General features: G+C 36.3%; 1 non-coding gene across 1 annotated transcript; it reads left to right on the forward strand.

Annotated features, from left to right (window-relative positions):
- Nucleotides 1–16,838: 16,838 nt before the first annotated feature.
- Nucleotides 16,839–16,940, forward strand: LOC111727693. The gene has a single exon (XR_002775178.1). It is a non-coding gene; the product is annotated as a U6 spliceosomal RNA (small nuclear RNA).
- The last annotated feature ends 560 nt before the right edge of the window (nucleotides 16,941–17,500 follow it).

Consider the following 17,500-nt stretch of genomic DNA (forward strand, 5'->3'; position numbering starts at 1 on the left):
GAAGAAAATGCTCTAACAATGTGAAATTGATGTGCACGTGGCTATTCATTGCAACATTATTTATAAGTGAAGAACACTGAAAGCTACCCAACGTATGCGGACAGGAGATTAGCTGAATAAACAATGGTGTAAACAGACAAAAGCAAACAAACCCACAAAATATGACCTTTGCTTCAGATGGAAACTCTGTTTCTACCTCCTGAGGTTATCTGCAATATCCTTAAAATCATCGTCCAGAACACAGGCAGTCAGTGCCCCATGCTAAGTCATGATGAAATGTGAGACGCCCATGGGAAATTGTCTCTCCACAACATTACCCTGTAAAAATATACCAAGTGTGTGTTCTCCTCTCTCTCCCTCTCTCTCACTTGCTCACTCTTTCTCTCTCTTACACACACAGACACACAGACACACCAATGCTGTAGTGTTTTGGGGGGAGTTTAGAGCTTTCAAATAGTTCTCCCAATTTTACAATAAAATGTCAGGATATCAATTGGAACCTTAAATTTAGTGGTTGATAAAAAATATCCTCTATTTTTTCAGTAATTATGAATATTAAATGAAATCAGTTCTAACATATTAATAAAATAGATAAGAATCATGACTGTGGAGTCCATGAGAGGACCGATACGTGGCGACATTACAGAGGCAGAATTAGAAGCCGTGTGTAACTAAGCAGATATTGGGCTGAGGACGCAGGCTGCAATGAGAAAGTTTGAAGAATATTTGAAAAAGGAAAACACTTTGAGTTAAATTTATAAATGAAAAGAAATGCCGTCAGTTAGGGTGATGGAGGAGGAGTGAGCGTGAAACAGTCCCACTTCACTGAGCAAGATAATAGTCTGCTCAGGGTATTCTGGACCCAGGAAGTTTAGAGACTGAAGATTTAAGGAGGCCATAAAAGAATGAATTGTAGTAGTTGACATAAGAAGGATGAATAAGGATATCAATTGAGGCCTACTCAATGTATGAAAAACCTGGCAATGTTTCAGAGATAATGACAGTCACCACTATGTATGGGAGAAGAAAACATTCTTCTTAGAAGTTTTCGGTACAGAAACCGTTTAACTCACGTGGAAGTGAAGGCCAGCCACTTTGTAGGACATAAAGATCTGCTCCCGTGGGAGGTAACAGAAACAGCCCTCCCAGCTTCTTCCTGGAGATGGATGCGGCAGAGTTGAGGAAATGCCCATTATTATATTATTTTTATTGTACCATAAATATTCATAGCATCATACCACAGAGGGAAATTGTGCCAAAGGAGAGAGAGAATTCCAGCACCAATGAGCTTATGGAGCACTGTAATATGCAGCAGGAACAGAAGGAGAAATGTAATATACTGACTTTTAATTTTTATTTGAGACTGATGCTCATGGCTATCTAAAGCAACCTCATTAGTAGAGGAACAAAATCAATTATACCAGGAGAGGAGAAAAGCACACTGCAGATTCTAGCCCTTATTTCTGACAGACTTATTTATTGCATAAATACGATGAGAATGTAAGTATTACCATTTATAATTATGCTCTGCAAGTCAGGTTTCGTTTCCCTTTGTAAAAATGCATACATGTAAATGTGGAAGAGATGTTGAATGAGGCAAGCTTATTCTCTCAAGAACAAATCTCTTTGTGCTCTCACACGACTGTACACACAGCGTTTTCTCTTCTAAGTTTCCCTTTGTGCCTGTACACAGTTATGCTACAAGAAATAAAAAAAAAAAATAAAAAATAATTAGGAACAAAACAGGCCAAATGGAGAAGTTACGTGAAGACTAAGTTTATTCTAAAATGCATTTTGCATCACAAGCATTAGCCCATACTGAAATACCTTTCCCTTGGGTTTAGCTTTCTCAGACACCACCTACCAAGATTGCTTCGAATCACAATGCCTGTGCAGTTGTCTAAGGAACGCAGGCTAAGCTAATTTTACCTTTATTTTAGAGGCTCAGCATATCTGGAAGGGGTCCTGAGAAAAGACACACCTGGTGTTGTCATGCACAGCTTGTCAACATGTCTTCTGCTTTGAATTAACTTTGAAATCCAGTTCCATCAAAGCTCTGTATGGACATGGGCATACAGTGAAATTGACTTTGAATTTTGGGGTTGTGAGTCAAATTTGATTTTATTTGCTACATCTCTAGGGAAATTTCTGATGGATGGTGCATTGTCAAATAAATAGCAACACAATGAATAATAGTTATTCAGTTTTTTCTACAACACGTATCATTCTCTGTCATTTCTACTACATAGATGACTAAATGCAGGTTTGGAAGGTTGTGTAATCTTTCTGAACTCATAAACCTGTTAAATGATATTATCAAGATTTAGGCCAAATTCTTTCAGACCCTGAAGACCAAGTTCTTCATCAAAATTTATACATGACCTTGTGAGGCACTTAAAACATATTTCAGGAATCTACAAAAGAAAGTCTAAAATGGATTAGCAAACAAAGATGAAGCATCTATTTAATTACTTTAAATGATTAGAGTGTATTAATAGAAAAAAGTGTTGCCCTTCCAGGTTGGGAAGTCATCTTTATCTAGAAGCCTGCGTCGCAGAGAGCGAACCCAGCCTGGAGAGCCGCCCTGCAAATCCAAGGTGCAGCTTTCACATGGGATCATGCCACAAGGTCGGGTTCGGCATGAAGCATCACCTTTTCAGAAACTCTCACATGGGATCATGCCACAAGGTAGGGTTCGGCATGAAGCATCACCTTTTCAGAATCTCTCGGACATGTCATTGTTACAATCCACAGGGTAACTTCAATATCTCAACATCACAGCTTTGTGTCTCAATTATAGCTTCTTTAAAAACAATCTCAAAACTCAAAACAATTCCATGTTAATTATGGAGTCCAATTAGGGATCTTGTTGCATACAGAGCAGTTATACTTGGGGATTCACTGCATGTTGATCAGAAATGATAGTTTATTAGTCTTGCAAATAAATTTACTCAATAAAATGTTTAAATGATTTGTGTGATAAATGCACTTGAAAGCTAAACAATTACATTATTTAATTGTGTGCCAATAGATCAGTTATTTCCCTGTGAAAAGGAAATGGATGCTGATTAAAATTTTGATGGAATAAATTAATCACGACTTCTTTGGTAGAAAATATGCATTCATGTTCATTATTCCTTTAACAAACACAGTAGAACCTCTGTAAGTTGACCACCCAAAGGACCGTAACAAACTGGTTAACGTAGGTGGTGGTCAAGATAAGGAACCAGGCCTGCTATATTGATATGAACATGCAGTACATGTCTGGTCCATGAAAATTAGTTCAAGTTAAGGAGATGGTCAGTGTAGGCAGGTGGGCAGCTGTGAATGTTATACTGAATTCCTTGCACATGAATGCAAGCTGGCTGTGTGCTAGGTGTTAAGGGCATAACAATAAGCAGATGATAGACTTTTTCCCTAGAGAGTTTACAATCTGTAGGAAGGAAGACATAAGAATGATTATCTTACAACAAGGGAAACACTTTGGATATCCTTTTAATGACAGTTTGAGAGCTTATAATACACAGATGACAAGTGGGATGAGATGTAACAGAGTGGTAGAGAACGATGATATCATACATAGTTTCTGAAAGAAATTAAATCTTTATTCTTTAACCTGATAGCAATAGAAAATCAGTGCATGTCTTTCAGCAGAGAATGGCATGATCCAATTTAAGTTGAATTTTATTTCTCTCTGGCTGCCATGTGAAAAATGGAAAGTGGGAGGGATGACAGGAATGGACATAAGAACAAGGCCATTGGCCTGTCCAAGTAGAGAGAATAGATGATAACATGGAAGATGATTGTGGCCCAAATGAGGTTATTTTCAGTGCAAATGAAGACAGTGAAATAAGAGAGGGCTGAAAAGTTAGAAAATAAAAACCAGACATGAGGGGAGGAGTGTAACCTAAATTGGATATGGATTATGAGGCAAGGGGAAATTGCTAAGGAAAACTTCTGAGCAAGTAGATGAACAGCTGAACTAAGGTAAAAAACTTCGAAAGACGATCAGGCTTAGGGAAAAGAAGACGTTTTCTAATTGAATTTGAACTGCTACAGATCTTTGCAGTGCCGTGGACCTGCCTTTGAGACGTTTAAGTGAATATACTGAGCAGGTAGTTGGATATATTGGTCTAGATCTCTAAATGAGTTTTGGAATACTGACTGGTCTGAACGAACCTCCTATAAAAAATAAAATTAAACTAACTTGGTGCCATGTAAAATTCTATTATAACCATGAAAGTCATGCTAGAAATGTAAAAGGAAATCTTTTTTAATAATTCTCAGTTAGTTTCATACTATTATAAGAAAAAGATAAGAAAACCGAATTATATCGGGGAAAATTAACAAAAAGAAACCTTTCTATTTAAAGGTAAAAACAAATATATTAAAACCAATGTCATACATACAGGAAGATATTTCAAGAAATCATGCTTTTATGATGTGTTGAGTTGTACAGACACGGATGGATACTCATAACACAGATGATTTGCACCTATGTTTTATAATGCAAAAAAGATTAACTATGGTACATGTGAAATCAAAATGATAACAAATTTATGGAAGTATGAAATGAAAACAAAGAGTATCCTTCTCCAAATGCCACATACTTGTTGTTCCAAATTATTTTCTTAAGATTTTTTTTAAATTTTCAGATTAATATAGAGGCACAAATGAGTCCTTCTCTCAGGAAATGTGCTGTGTATCCACACACCATACCCATTAGCTGAGAGCTTACCAAGCCCCCTCCCTTCTCCTCCTTCCTTGAATTTAATTGTGGTTTTTTTGTTTGTTTGTTTGTTTGTTTGTTTGCAGTTTTTGACTGGGGCTAGTGTGTAGTTGTTCATCTACTGGTTTCATATTACAATTGAGTACTTTGGGTACTTGCCTTTAAGGTTTTAATTATTTTCAGCAAACTAAATAAACAGAACCAACTATCTGGTGGTGCCACAGAATGAAGTAAACAGCCCGTATTTTACAGGTTAGTAACTGGGCTTTTACAGTGCTTTTAGAATTATTGACCTAAACTCATAATCTCAGAAGGCTACAGATAAGCCCCAGATTAACCACCTGTCTTTACCTACTTCTTTTGTCTTTAATACAAATATAATAAGGGGTGAGATATAACTTGCAAGATAATGGAAATAGATGAAACATAACGTCGTAAGCTACAAAAAAATAAATAAATAAACAACTAAACCTCGTTAGAAACAGACCAAAAAAAAAAAAAAAAGAAGGTGATGGATAAAAGCACAGTAACTATCTGAAGGATATGTTTGATAAAAATAAGCAAAATGAATTGGATGATAAGAGTTCAAAAGATTGTCAAGGATGTAATAAGTGGGTAAGAACAAAAGAGGAGAGCCCAGTGGGGATGAGGACCCCTTCCTGCTTTAAAAGAAACACCCCATCCTAGGGAAGGATCATCCAGAGACATAATCTAGTGAGCTTTCTGGACTACAAAATACAGTTCTGACACTCAAGCAAAAAGTTCATTCCCTTAGCCAGCAAATTTACTGACCGTTTACTGTCTTTAAGGCATAATTCTAGTTGTTGTGAAAAGAATGATGAACAAGACAGGTAAGTCCATGTTCTCAGGGAACATATGCAGGAGAAAAAATCAGGTTGGCTCCCACACCTCTTCTTAGTTGTAATCAGTGCTTGAATCCTGTCGTTCCATATTAAAAATGACAATATGGAAAAAAATGCACCTTAAGAACTCTTACATGCAGTCAAACCGCCTTTAATATGAAGAAAACAAATCATTTGAACCTGAAGGATTCATATAATACAGTTTCCAGAAACAACTATTAGTAGATACATTCCATACAAGTAAGAAATAAATAGAGAAACTGAGGCAAACGTGTGGCAGGTGAGCATTGAAACCAAGTAACCAAATAACTGGGAAAAAAAATATGGTAATTATTATAGAAAAGAGAACATAACATTTATAATCCTGTTATAATAAAACAGTTGATCTAATCTAGTAAAATATGTTACAAACTATGGATAAAATTTATTTTTTAAAAAATATAATTTACTATATGTGAGCTCAGAGTAGTTAAAACATTTACATTCACCATTGGTAATAAAATGAACTTGAAGAAACATACAGTATTTCTTCCTGAAATAGCACCAGCACAATTGATTTCATGGATAATTTCAACTAAACCTTCAATAACTAGATAATGTTATTTAGTATGTTCCAAGGCACAGAAAAAAAGGAAAACTTTCGTATTATGTTGAAACTGTCATAACACCAATACACAAATGTTGCTGTTCTCGGGCCTAACTGATCCGTGATGCAGAGGAAATGACTGCAGATGAAAGGGAGACCAAGGCTCGATCAGGCAATCAGGTACTGAGCAGCTACCTATCTTTATTGATCCTCTTACATACTCTAAAACAGAAAGCGAAGTGAAGTCATGGAACCTACCATAAAAAATTCTAATTCAGCAATTACTGCTGAGCATGTATACAATTGATACAAATTGAGAACATTTTGCTTAGGGCTAAACCACAGGGCGCCAGGCTGTCTGTTCTGTTAACCCATTTCCTTAAACTAAAACTAGCAACTATTGTGTTAATGAGAAGAAAGGAACAAAGTACAACAGCCCGGTGCCTGGACAGGTGTTTGGGCCCCAGCTATGACCCAGCGTGGCCCTCTGGCACATTCCTTTTTGTGAATGTGTAGCTTTCTGCTTTTCAGCAGTCCCGGGCATGTCCTCAGAGTAAGGAGATTCCATCTTAGGGCTGTGTTCCTCAGGGAGCACGTGAGGCTAAACTACCATGTCTGAGTGTGGGGGGCTGTACCCCTTCACACAAATATAACAGAGCACAATACTAGATAATTACAGCTCAGTTTCATGTATAGTTACTGATGCAAAAGCTTGAATAACTTTCAGGGCATTACTAATGGGGTTTATATAAAAAATGCAAGAGTCTGTATTAAGACATCAGCTATGCTGAATACTTGGTTTGAGCCTCTCCACCTACCTTTATTTCTCTTTCTCGATATTTTGAGAATTTTGAGAGCAAGCAACACATTCCCAAGACTACTTTGTATAATAATTAACATTCTCGATGTCAATTTGATTTTTACCAATATGGGGGGGGCGGGAAGAAGGAAAACCAATGCCATCCAGATTGGAAAATCAATGCCTTTTGCAGCAATTTGGATTGAACTGGAGAACATTTTCCTAAGTGAAATATCTAAATAATGGAAAAGCAAACATCACACATATTGGAACTAACCAATGAACACAGAGAGAAATCAAGGGAAGAGCCAGAGGGAGGAGCCAAAATCTACCAAATGGATACATGGAACATTATTTGAGTGATGACCACAGGCCAGACTCAAACATTACAAAAGCAATCCATGTAACCAAAAACATTTGTACTAGTTATTTATGTATTTACTTACTTATTTGAGACAAGAGTCTTACTCTGTTGCCTGGGCTAGAGTGCCCTGGTGTCAGCTTAGTTTACAGCAACCTCAAATTCTTAGGTTTAAGTGATCCTCCTGCCTCAGCCTCCCCAGCTAGGACTACAAGCTCTGGCCACAACACCCTGGTCTTTGTACCCCTTTAATATTTTGAAATTGAAAAAGAAAAAAGACAAGCTCTGGAAGGAGCGAATGCTGGCAGGAGATGAATTCCACATTCCACTGTTGGGTCACCAGTTTCATGGATGTGGCAGCAGTAGTGTCCTGACTTTGTGTCACAGAGACAGTTAGGAGATCTTGAAACTCAACCCAGGTGCTGTCTGCTGGACTCTCCCTCTCCCTGTCTCAGTTATGCTCAGCTGCTTATTCATGGCTGCACCCTTCTCTGCCCCTTCCCTCCTGGTAAGGTAGTGTGGAAGTGTCTGCTCTTACTGGAGCTAACTCTACCATAGTCCCTTAAGGTGTTACCCTCCCTCCTTCCCACCTCTGTGAGTTGCTCTCCATTCTGCATCTGCCTGATTTGAGTCTCTCAAACCTCCCACCAACACCAAAGCATGTTCAAACAACTCTTACCTTCAACAAATTATCATCTGGTGGCTCCTAAAGAGATGCTGAAAAACGTGTTGTTCAAATCAAGCTAAGTATACCCAAAAATAAGTACTCCCTTACTAGTAAGAGAGAACACTGCCTTGATAGCACAGTGCCTCAAAAAAGCCAGAGAATGCACATACAGATTTTTAGGGTCTAGACCACATGCTTTGCATTGTAGTGAACTGGTTGGAATTGGGCAGAGTTTGTGACCAGACTGGTGAGTAAAGCAAGTCTTGAGCAAACTGTTAGTCTTAATAAACTATTTTAGTTGGTTCAGAATCATTTTTTTACAGTAACAATGTCTAAGTTTCTGTTCCTTGTAAACAGTATTGTTTAACACAGTATATAATCTGGTCCCTGTATTGTTTTACACAGAGATAGAAAATTCTGTTTCATTTTCCAAACAAAGACACAAGGAAACAAAAGAAGTCAAACTAAAATTCTTTTTATTAACACCCTTGTTCCTTTCCTCTTCATAATTAAAATTTTTGGAAATGCTGCCTAATTGTCTTTTCTTCCCAGAGAAAGCAATCAGTTACCCATACCTCAGTTTTCTTACCATTAGTATATTCTTGGACACCTAGGTTATTTCCATATTATGACTAGTGGGACTAATTTTGCAATGAACATGGTAGAGAAGATTATCTTTATAAGATGGTGATTTTTTTTTTTTTTATTGTTGGGGATTCACTGAGGGTACAAAGAACTAGGTCACACGGATTGCATTTGTTAGGTAAAGTCCCTCTTATCATTGTGTCTCCTCCCCAAGAGGTATGTCACAACCCCATGACCCCCCACCTCCCTCCCTCCTTCCCTCTTCCTGCACCCCTTTCCCCCACCACCAACTGTGTACTAGGTCATCAATTGTCCTCATATCAGAATTTAGTACATAGGATTCTTGTTTCTCCATTCTTGTGATGCTTTACTAAGAATAATGCATTCCAAATGCATTCCACTTCCGTTCAGTTTAATACAAAAGATATAAAGTCTCTATCTTTTAATGGCTGGATAGTATTCCATGATATACACAACTTGTTAATCCATTCCTGGGTTAGTGGACATTTAGGCTGTTTCCACATTTTGGGGATTCTAAATTGAGCTGCAATAAACAGTTTAGTGCAAATGTCCTTATGGTAAAAGGAATTTTTTCTTCTGGGGGTGATTTTATTTTTAACAAGTATATGTATAGAAGAAGGATTTCTGGGTTACAAGGTAGTTTCATCTTTTAATTTCTTTGGGAACTTCCACATTCTTTAGCATAATGGCTGCACTTATTTCTTTTCTCATCAACAGTGTAAAAGGCTTCCCTTTCTCCACACCCTTGCCAAGATGTGAAACTTGAATACTTGTAACTTCAAAAAAGCAACCTAATGATACCTCTTAAAGTATTAGAAAGATAAGAACAAACCAAATCTAAACTTTGTGCAGGATAAGAAATAACAAAAAATCAGAGCACAAACAAATAAAATTTAGGCAAAAAATACAAAGGATCAATAAAATGAAAAGTTGTTTTTTGGGGAAGATGAACAAAATTAACAAATCTTTGCACCAACCATTTAAGAAAAAAATGAGAAGACCCAAATTAATAAAAGCAATAGATGAAAAAGGAGATGTTCCAAGTGACAGCCCAGAAATTTACATGATCAGTAGAGACTAGTATGAGCAAATATATGCTAGTAAGTTGGAAAACCTAGAAACATGGATAATTTCTGAAGATATACAACCTACCAATATTGAACTGTAAAGAAATCCAAAACCTTTACAGACCAATAACAACTAGCAAAATAGATGAAGAAATAAAAAGTATTCCATCAAGAAAAGCCTAGGGCTTCATTGATTATAGTTTTATTTCTGAACTCTATCAAAAATTGAAAAAAGAACTAATATAATTCCTACTCAGGCTATTCCAAAAAAATCAAGAAAATTTTGTAAATAAATAAATAAAACAAACTTACTTTATGTTGCCAACATTACCCTGATACATAACCAGACAAAGACATAACAAAAAAAAAATATGGATCAGTAAATTTCTGATGAACATAGATGTAAGAATCCTCAAAAAATGCTAGCAAACTGAATTCAATAGCATATTAAAAATATTATTCATTGTGATCAACTAGAATTCATCCTAGGGATGCAAAGATCTTTTAGCCCACACAACTAAATAAATATACATCATATAAACAGAATGAATGACTAACACTATATGATCATTTTAATTGATGCCAAAAAGCACTTTATAAAATTCAACATAACTACTTAATTACAAAGATAAATAAAAATAAAAAACTCTCAAAAAGCTAGGTGTGGAAGGAACATTAGCTTTATTGTTATATAAAGGTCATATACAACAGATCTGCATCTAGTTTGTACTGAATAGGGAAATACCAAAGGCTTTTTCCTTAAGTACTAGAACAAAAAAAAAAATAGATGCTCATTTTCATCACTATTATTCAACATAGTACCTGAAGATCTATCTAGAGCAATCAGATGAAAGAGAAAAATAAAGGGAATCCAAGTTGGAAAAGAAGAAGTCAAATTATCCTTGTTTGCAGATGCTACAATCTGCAACAGTCTACAAAAAAACCCTGCTAGGATTCATACAGAAATTCAGTAAATTTGCAGGATACAAAATCAACTTAAAAAATCAGTAATATTTCTGTATGCTAACAGTGAACAATAAGAAAAAGAAACCAAGAATGTAAATCCTAATTAAAATAGCTCCAAACAAAAAACTAAACACTTAAGAATAAACATTACCAAGGAACTAAAAGATATGGACCATGAAAACTATTAGAACATTGACAAAAGAAATTAAAGAGGATACAAAACAATGTAAGAAGAAGATATTCTATGCTTATGGATTGGAAGAATTAATATTGCCAAAATGTCTATAGTACTCAAAGCAATCTGTAGATTCAATGTAAATCCTGTTAAAATACCAATGACAGTAATCACAGAAATAGAAAAAAATCCTAAAATTTATTTGCAAGTAATAAAAATGCAGAAAAGTGACAGCCTTTCTGAGTAAATAGAACAAAACTGGAACAATCACATTATTTGATTTCAAATTATATTACAGAACCATAGTAATCAAAAAAGCATGGTCTTGTCATAAAAATAGATACATAGACCAATGGAACAGAATAGTCAACCCATAAGTAAATCCACAAATTTACAGTGATTTTACTTTCAACAAAGTTACCAAGAACATATATTGGAGAAAAGGATGGTCTCCTCAATAAATAATGCTTGATATCCACATGCAGAAAAATGAACCTATGCCCCTACATTTTGTCATATACAAGATTAAAGTCAGGATGGATTAAAGACTTAAGACCTGAAACTATTAAACTACTAGAAGAAAACCTTGGAGAAATACTCCAGGAATTGTTCTAAGCAAAGATTTCTTGAGTAATACCACAAAAGCATAGGGATTCAAAGCAAAAATGGGTAAATGAGATAAAATCAAGCTAAACAGCTTCCATCCAGCAAAGAAAAGAGTCAACATGAAGAGACAACACACAGAATGACAGAAAATATTTGCAAACTACCAATCTGACAAGGATTAATAACTAGAATATATGAGAAGCTCTAACAAATTAATAGGGAAAAGTCCAATAATTTAATTTAAAAAATGGGTAAAATGTCTGAATAGATATTTCTCAAAGGAAGACAAAGAATCAACAAGTATATGAAAAAATGTTTAATGTAACTAATCATCAGAGAGATGCAAATCAAAACTACAATGAGATATTATCTCCCCCATTAAAAATTAGCTTTTATTAAAAAAATGGCCAATAAAAAATTCTGGTTCTCACCAGCATTGATGTGGAGACAGAGGAACCTTCTTACAGCATTGGCAGGAATGCAGCTTAGTGCAGCAAGTGTGCAAAACACTGTGCAGGTTTCTCAAAATCTAAAAATAGAGCTGCTGTATAATCCAGGAATTCCACTGCTAGATATATATCCAAAAAGTGGAAATCATTATAATAAAGAGATAGCTGCGTTCCCATGTTTTTTTCAGTACTATTCATAATAGCTAAGATAGGGAATCAACCTAAGCATCAATCAAGGGATGAGCAGATAAAGAACATGTGGTATGTGTATGCAATAGAATATTATTCTGCCATAAAAATAATGAAATCCTGTCATTTGCAACAATGTAGATGAAACTAGAGACCATTATGTTAAGTGAAACAAATCAGTCACAATAGAAAAGTTTTATATGTTCTTACTCATAAATGGGAGCTAATTTTTTTTTCTTTTGTAGAGACAGTCTTACTTTATCACCCTTGGTAGAGTGCTGTGACATCACACAGCTCACAGAAACCTCCAACTCCTGAGCTTAGGTGATTCTCTTGCCTCAGCCTCCTGAGTAGCTGGGACTACAGCCACCTTCCACAATGCCCGCTATTTTTTTGTTGCAATTTGGCCCAGGCCGGGTTTGAACCCACCACCTTTGGTGTATGGGGCTAGCACCGTACCCACTGACCCACAGGTGCCACCCAGGCTAATGTTTTTGTAATTAAACTCATGGACATAGAGAGTAGAATTATACTTACCAGAGGCTAGAGAGGGTAGAGGGGAGAAATTGATAAAATGATATGGGTTAATGGGCACAAAACACAGAATAAATAAGATCTAGTATTCAGTATCACAATAGAGTGACTATACTTAAAAATAATTTAATATAGAACCTAAAATAACTAAAGAGGGAAATCGGAATGTTCCTAACATAAAAAAATAAAAAATGCTGGAAGTGATGGATACCCCTGTTATAGTGATTGGTCATTATGTTTTATGCATGTATCAAAACATCTCATGTTGCATAAATATATGCAACTACGAGGTATCCACAATAATTTTAAAATATTCTCTTTATCTTTGGGTATTGACATTTTAATTATGAGATGCCTCAGAGATCCTCTGGATTGAATCAGCTTGAGAACTTTTCAGCTCTGCATATCTCAATGTCCATAACTCTTCCAAAATTTGGAAACTTTTCAGCAATTCTTTGATTAAATAACCTTTTGACCCTAATTTTCCATAAGTCTCAAAGTCTGTCCTCACATTTTTTTTTTCCATTCCTTTCTCCTTCTTCCTTTTTTACTAGGTAATTTCAAAAGACCTACCTACAAGTTAAGAGTCTCTTTTTTTCCTGCTTGATCTAGTCTGGTACTGATGTTCTCTATAATGTTTTTATTTCACTCATTGAATTCTTCAGCTCCAAGATTTGTGTGTTTGGTTCTTTTTTTTTTTTTTTTATAATATCTATCTATCTCTCTCACTCAGATCATGAATTGTTTCTCTGATTTTGTTGAATTGCCTATTTATATTTAGGTAATTTTAAAATTTCCTTTTCTTTAGGGTCAGTTACTGGAGAATTACTGTGTCCTTTTTGGGGTGTCAGGTCACCTTGCTTTTTCATATTGTGTGTGTCCCTGTGTTGATGTCTGCACATCCAGTGGAGTAATCACCTCTTACAAATTTATGGAGTGATTTTCACTGGGAAAAAGTTTCACCTACAGTTGAATCTTTGTGTACCAGATGGGAAGGGTGTGGTGGCTCTTTTCCAAGTAGACGGAGTGATATAGCCGCTGTGCAGTGTCTGCAGCTGCTGTTGACATTACTGAGGACTCTGGGTGCCTCACTGATTGGACTTGTAGGAGTCTTCTGAACTGGCTGCAGCAACGTAAGTTGTTAGCATCTTTGGAATCAGAGGCTTTGGGAGTTCTCCTGTTCTTTTCCTGACAATGGACTATCTTATCTGAGGGGATCCCTTTGGTGTTGGGTCTTACATGGTCCACAGTCAGCTACAATGACTCTGGGTTCAAAGTTATAGGTTCTCAGAGAGATAGCGGTATCAGGGTCCTAACCTCAAAGTCTCTAGAACCTATGTGTCACCTGGTTCATGGGATACAGATTTACCCTCTGGGGCAAAGGGAGATGCTCATTGCCTACAATCCCAGAGTCTGAGACTCTGAGACACCCCTCCAGTCACAGGAGTCCAGGTAGCAGCTGCGACTCTGACCCTTAGTGAGAGGCACAGCATACCTTGCTTCAGAAAGACAGGACACCCTGGAGATTTAGGCTCCAGCAGTGGGATAAGCTGTAATTTGAGGACAGGAGTCATGAGGGCATAGTGCCATGCTTGTCTGGTTTCTCACTTTAATGGGGTGCCCTTAAGTTTTTATCATCAACTGTATTGTTGGCCAATTCCTATTAGCTATGCTTAACCATTTTCTTTTTTATTCCCAGTATATTAACTATTCTCATAGAGAAATTTCAATCTGAAGATGAATCTATTAACTCTGAGAAAAATTATCCTGCAAGTATTATGACTTGTTTATTTTTAGATGGAAAGTGGGAGATACCTAAATGACCAAATTGTTCCAATGGCAGTTTTAAAATTGACTAAAGTAACAATTGCACAAAAGCTCTCTTATTTTTATATTTACATATTCGTATTTATTTTCTTTAAACTTGAAGTGGCTCTATTGTTGCTCTTACCTCAATACAACCAAAACTAGTTAACAACACTTACCAAGTGCAGACTACATACTAGGTACTATTCTAAGTGGTTTGTGTATATTAACTCAACCCCCACCCCTACCCCACCTGGGGTCTCAAGTAGTAGCTGTGATTATTTTCTTTATTGTAGAAGCAAGGAGCTGGTCATAGTGAGGAAATGTGACTTTCTTAAGGTCAAAGAACTGATAATCGACCATAATGGAAGACATTGGGTGACGATGGCACATTAATTGTATGCCTCTTAAAAGTCCTTCCCCTTTAGATCTCAAATCTCAGAAAATGGTTTCCTCTATGTGTGCTACTTTGACGTATATCACCAGAAGAGATGAACTGGTTTCTTCCTGCCTGCTTTGCAATCTTTCTCATGCTTACCAGTGATTTGGATCTAGCTTTGTGTCCTTTGAATTTACCATTTATCATTTTCCATTGTACATGACACTATCAGTATCTAGGGGCAGAGCTTGGCAATGGCACTGGTGGTACCCATGGGGTATCCAAACAAGAACAGTTTTGCAGCATAATCTTGGCTGTGGTTTCATCTACAAAGCTTCTGTTGTTTTCAGCCCATTTTCCTAGCAGGTACCCCATCCTGCCAGCTAATTCTATGAGCTTCCCAACATTCTTTCAACACACTTATTTTCTCTTTTTATTAACGAGAGCTGATTTTGTTGCTCACATCCAAGATCCCTAACTGAGAGAAAAATTGTTACTGGAGAATGATGTGCATCAGATACTTGCAAGGAAATGTGGGCACTGTCAATTGTTTATCTGCACAGCTAGGTCAGAAACTAGTTGAAACCTTGCTTAAATGCCAAGATGGGAATTCAGCAATCATGAAAAAGCTAATCAAATCATTGCCTATAGTCACCTGGCATCAAGTGCTTCTTGCAGGAATGACTTTTGGGAATTGAGGTGCCCCTACCACAAAATAGCAGGATGAACATGAGGAATTTATGGACTTAGAGAAGGGGCAGCTGTTTTGAACATCAATGAACAGCTTAAAGAAAGAGAATGACAAGTTAAAATCCTTGAATTCTAGGCTCACAGCACCGACTGAAATCCAGGGAGTTTTTAAGATCAAGATAAAAGAATCCCTTGTCTTTTGTTGCTGCAGGGACTGAGCTGGCAAAAAACAAAATATGGTCTTAGAGATAGAAAAATTAGACTATCAGTTGAATTCAGAGGTTTTCCTTGTCTCTTATATGAAAATTAGAGAATTGGTAGAGAAAGAGTACTTGGCACCTTAAGTACCATACCTGCTATTGAAAACCCATTGACACCGGAGAGCACTCTGGGAAACTTCCTTATACCTCTCCCTAAAGGTGCCCATAGGCATTTACCAAGGGAAGGGTTTCCTGCAGAGAATGCAAACATTTTTTGGAGATGCATGAACTAAGCACATTAATTGATGTTGTCCATTGAGAGGATTTTCTTTCTCTAAAATGTACTGGGTCATTTATGGAGTTCATACCCAAAATAATGCCATAGGAAATCCAGTTTCCTTTAGTGCTAGTATATTAGGTAGAGTTCAGTAATGGTTTCATGTTGCTTTATACACTAACTTACTAGAATTTATGAGAAGTAGCCATTGGCTTGCCTAGATAACATGAAATCTCAAAGGTACTGAACTAAAAGATTAATGGCAAGGATTTTGAGGAGGGGAAAGAAAAACATGGAAGAATTTCTTGAAAGGAGCTCACAAGATTAAAAAATATATATATCATATTTATATATGTATTATATACCATATATATTTTTACATATAAAATCTGCACTACATGTTAACCCAGAGGACAATTCTAGCTCAAAGGGCTCATAATAACTAGTTGTACAAGAGAACCTGATCTTTTAATGTCAGTCTTTTCTGTAGCAACTTTAGAACTTACTTATTGCACAAAATTGCTATGGTGAAAAATATTAAGTCTATTCCTAAGTGTAGCAACACAGGATTTCCCTTACCAGTGTACTGGTGTATTTTATCAAAGGTAGTATAACTAAATCTATAATATTATATCCTGTGTTTGGGCATCAGTTGCTGAATGTTCTACTGCTTTTGTTATGGAGAGTCCTGCAGTGCCTCAGGTCAGCATGGTTATGAACATCTGTACCTGAAGGTCTTATTCAGCTTCACGGTGTTTCTCATAATTTCATTTAAACAAGAAACTCAATACTCTATGAAAGAAGCAACGCAATGGGCTAATGGTCTTATATTTCATTAGTCCTATCCTATCCTTTGTTGAAGAATAAATTATTAGTGCTCGCTTTAGCAGCATTAAAATTCCCATGCACTAAAATTGGAATGATACAGAGAAGAATAGCATGTCCCCTGTGCAAGGATGACACACAAATTCGTGAAATGTTCCATAGTTATTTAAGATTTTTTTTGAGTAATGAATAAATTAGATCGTATCTCAAAAAAAAAAAAAAAGAAATTATGATACCAGATCATAATATACTATGTATTATTGGAAACATTGACAAATAATGGTTACTATTTCTTTAATAGTCAGGATGTATAGTCCAGAAACTAAGAAGTAGATTTGGAATTAGTACCTCTTCCAGTTAAACCTAATCAGCCATTCACAATTCTTTTATTCCCATTTTTCAGATTATTGAAACTGTTGGTTTACATTTTATACCCCAAGAGGTAATGTTACATCATGGTGCTCAACAAATGTTCCATGGAAGTAAACATTGCCATCTGGCCAATTCAGAGTCTTATGAGCTGAGTCAGTAGACAAAGCTACAGTATTGAACAGGCTAACAGACCCTAAAAATCAGGAGGAAGGAGGGTTTATGGTGCATAGTACAGCAGGAAGGATGGGGACCCACCTGTTCATGTGATCATACTGATAAGACTAGAAAGAGTTCAGAATTCCTGGGAATGAAGGATTGATGTAAATCTACTTCTTTCTTTTCAGTCACTGCAAA

The sequence above is a fragment of the Otolemur garnettii genome, unplaced genomic scaffold (genome assembly GCF_000181295.1).
Source record: "Otolemur garnettii isolate 467f Iridium unplaced genomic scaffold, OtoGar3 scaffold00118, whole genome shotgun sequence".
In the NCBI taxonomy this organism is placed as follows: Eukaryota; Metazoa; Chordata; class Mammalia; order Primates; family Galagidae; genus Otolemur; species Otolemur garnettii.